This window comes from Chrysochloris asiatica, unplaced genomic scaffold, assembly GCF_000296735.1.
Source record: "Chrysochloris asiatica unplaced genomic scaffold, ChrAsi1.0 scaffold00128, whole genome shotgun sequence".
Classification (NCBI taxonomy): domain Eukaryota; kingdom Metazoa; phylum Chordata; class Mammalia; order Afrosoricida; family Chrysochloridae; genus Chrysochloris; species Chrysochloris asiatica.
The window spans coordinates 138,553-142,756 of record NW_006408646.1 but is presented as its reverse complement, the minus strand read 5'-3'; positions in this window follow the sequence as shown (position 1 = coordinate 142,756).

Below are 4,204 nucleotides of genomic sequence, written 5' to 3'. Positions count from 1 at the left end.
CCAGGTCTTGCCACACTGCTGGCCAACCAGGTCTTTACCTGGGTTCACAGGAGTCTATTGAACATTGTAGGGCTTAGCTTGAGCTTCATTGCTGTTTTGCCCTCACTTCCCCTTATCGGTGATGAGCATGGTCACCAATCAGAGCGTGTATTCCCATTGAGTCTTAGAAGGGGCTCCAATGCTTATTTTACAGCACTACCACTGTGATATCAGATACTCTAAATCCACCACACATGGTAGCCACTGTTCCACATTAGCCACAGCCGAACGCAAGCTGAGCACTTGGGCTGTGGCCAGTGGGACTGATGCATTGAATTTTGCATTTGATTTCATTTGAATTCATTGAATAGGCACACAGAAACTGTGAAGCCATAGACCACCCACTCACTGGCTAAGATCATTTTCAAAGATGCCTGTGTCTCAATTTTGTTTCTCCTGTAGTTTATCTGCTTCTATGGGTGAGAACCAGTATAATCTTTGGAAGTTGCTTGCTTAACCCCAGGCTTCTTGCCCACACAGTGACCTTCACCTGAAACACTTCATCCTCTACCTGCACGCTGTCTGGTTATAACTCCTTCAAAAAGCCATCCCTGGCTGAGTTAGAAGCCCCCTCTCTCCACCACCACCCTATACATACACACACACCAGACTCACTGCCACAGAGTCCATTTTGACTCACAGTGACCCTATAGGACAGAGTAGAACAGTTCCTTAGGGTTTCTGAGACTGTAAGTCTTTACAGGAGCAGACATCCTCATCTTTCTCCCACAGAGAACTAGTGGGTTTGAATGGCCACCCCTGCAATTAGCAGCCCCAATGCCTAACCCACAGTGCCAGCCTTTGAATTCTCCTTTTGCCCACATTAAAGCACTGATCACAATGTAGGGGAATTACCCATCCGCTTCTCTGTCTTACCGTTTAGTCTGTGAGCTCCTTGAAGGCAGAGACTAGCATCCTACCTGAAACGGAGTTGACACTCAATAAATATTCCTTGAACTCAAGGTTGAAAATGATCCAATGTCTCATTCACAGAAATGATAGTAATAAAAACTGTCATTTACTGAGCCTGTGCTAGCTCATTAAATTGCCACAATGTCTCTATAAAATATCTCATTTTTACAGAGATCTGGAGCTCAGAGAGGTTAAGCAAATTGCCTAAGGTCACACAGCTAGTTGCTCAGCCTGAGTTCCCTAGAAAACAGCCAGAGGCAGACCACATGCACTAATGCTTTATTAGGATTGTCATTCCAAGAATGACAAGGGCTGTGAGACAGGAAGAAGGGCAAGCAAATACAAGATGTGCCTTACTGGGTTAGCCACAACTTCTCCATAAAACACAGCTGGAAGTTGTATCACATGTCTGTCATTTCAGGGATGAAATGCTGGCCCCTTCCACCTCCCATTCAACATGGGTCACACTTGAGCCCAAGTGTTCCTCAATTATGTTTGTGTTACCTGTACCTCCAGGTAGTCAGATAGAAGTCAGGTGCCTACAGAGATCTTCATGTGAGACCCTGCCAGAGCTCCCTAAGGTGTGGTCAGGTCGGTTTGGGCAAAGTGGAGGGCACTGGGATCCTGGACCACCACACAGTCCACATCACTGCTGGATGAAATAGTCAAATGGCCAAGGCCACTGCCCCATACCACCTGCAGGTAAGGTGAACAGAGACTGGATCAAGGGTGGCTGGAAAGGAGCCAAGCCCATCTGAGAAGGTTTATCCAAAAACTGTTTGTGTTGAACAACCAACCCTGGTGATCATGAATTCCAGATGCCCTCATTTCACAAATGAGAAACTGAAGCCCTACTGAAGTCATATTAAGCATGGTAGCAGGAATCTGAGCCTTGGTCAGTAGGTTCCCACTCAGTCACAGGTTCCCTGCACTTGCTGGAGAACAGATATGATGCTTCTAATGCTTCTGCTTCTAACAGCGCCAACTGGTGGGTGTCAGCATTTCCTGATGCCTGTACTGATTCTCTTGTTGTCACACATCTGCATTTATCCCCCTAATTACACTTCAGTTATCTTCCTGGGAACCATGCCCTCCACCCTCCTCAGTCCCTTTAGCCCCTAATCTTAGGGCACAGGATTTAACAGCTGCTCAGTCTGAACCTCTCCATTTCACTGGCCACAATGACCGGTGAGTTTGGTCAATGAGACTTAATGACAGCACAGGATGGAACTGGATGGAAAGAGGGGCTTTCTTTTCTCTACTGTCACTGCACCTCAGGCATATCTGACTATGATGGGAGACCCCAGGAGTCAAGACTTAGAATCTGAGCACTGGCCTGAGAGTAAAGCCAACCCAGCAGAAAACCAAGTCTAGATATGAAAAAAAACAGGTCTAAAAGATATTGTCTATGCACCTGAATCCAGGTGTGCCTGAAGCTGTACCCTGAACTTTTTAATTACATAAACCAATAATCTCTCATTTGATTTGAACTTCCATCACTCGCAGCAAGAGACAAACCTTATGCTGAATGCTGGGAATTAAAGATAGTTAAAGTACTGTCTTAACTTGCCTAACTAACTAATTTACCTTCAAAAAGATCCTCGGGTCCCAGAGAAATGTATAAATCTGTCCATAGTCTAGAATTAGCAACACAGAAAGGTAGACTGCACAGCTTGTAATATTTCCAACACCTGGTGTTTTATTGTGGCCCAGTTAATCCCAATTCATGCTTTCTCCTACTTTGAAACCCTTATATCCTCATTATATTCTGATCTGGAGTGGACTTTTCTTCTCCACCCAGCAACCTGGAGGGAAAGGCTGTTGACTTTAGGAAACACCACCCTTTTGCACATAGGCACATATAAGCAAAACTCCTAGTCATGTTTACCACAGCATTAGCTTTGTCCTCCAGCCTGAATGTTTCTTTTGAAGGAAGGAGAACTTTTTGGAGGTCACAGGTTTATGTCCAACACCAGAGTCTAAGCAGAGGATACCACCATGTTGGAGAGTCTGGATGTGAAGTGCGGTAAGTCCAGAAGGAAGGCTGATCGGAGATGATGGGAAGACAGGGAGGAAACTGGGATAGCCTGAAGCCTTGTCCAGGAGCCCTAGTGGGTTCCAAGGGGGTCCCTGAACCCTGGAAATGATACAAAATATTGTGTGTTTGTGTGTGTGTAAACATAAGCCCTCAGTGTTGCTAGAAGAGCATCCTTAGTTTGTAACCATATTATCCAAGTGACCCATCACCCTCCAAAAGCTAAGTCCCACTGATCCAAGATGTGGTCTTCACTAACTAGATGGAAAACCTGAGGCTCAGAACCATTATATGATTTGTCCTAGATCTCACAGCCAACTTGTAGCAGATCCAGTTATAGAAGCAGGAATCTAACTTACCTGGTTGTACAGGTGAGGGAGCTAGACAAGTGAAAGTCCTGCCTAGTCCCAACTTCCCCTTCTCCAGATCTCAGTCTGGAAGGCACTTCTTTCCAGGCACCACAGGCTGGACAGGTACCTCTCTTCTGTGACCACTCCCACTAGCATTGCCCCTGGTGTGGCGCTGTGCCTGGTACATACAGAGACAACCCAAAACCAAACTCACTGCGGTCTTGTCAATTCAAACTCATAGCGACCCTACAGGACAAAGTACAACTGCTCCTTAGGGTTTCTGAGGCTGTCAGTCTTTACAGAAGCAGACTTCTACATCTTTCTCTCATGGAGAGGCTGGTGAGTTTGAACCACCAAATGCTTAATCCCCTGAGCTACTGGGGATTGACTGTATACTTGTTAGCTGAGGCCAATATGCATCTCAAACTTGGCTTATCCAACAGCGCACTTGATACATCACCTATCTCCTCTCACCCAAGCAAACCTGTTCCTCCAGCAGCTTCCCTGTCTCAGCTCCACGCTCCAAGGTGCCCAGGTCAAAATCTTGAAGCACCTCTGACTCTTTAAAGTTCTCTCACACCCACGTCTATCAGAAAATCTGTTCAATTCAACCTCAAAATACGATCCAGATCTCACCATTTCTTCCTGTCCTTTACTCAGTGCTTATGGCAAGTCTGAGTTGCTGCCATCTCTCACTGAATGACTGCTTGGTCCAGTCTCTACCCAGCAGCCAGAGTGATCTTTTCAAACAACAGAGATAGGTCAAGTCCTTCCCCTACTCACAACCAGCTACAGACTCCCTGCCACTCTCAGAATTAAAAGCCAAGCATAGGAGGCTGCCTTCAGGCCCACTGCTCTCCCATTTCCT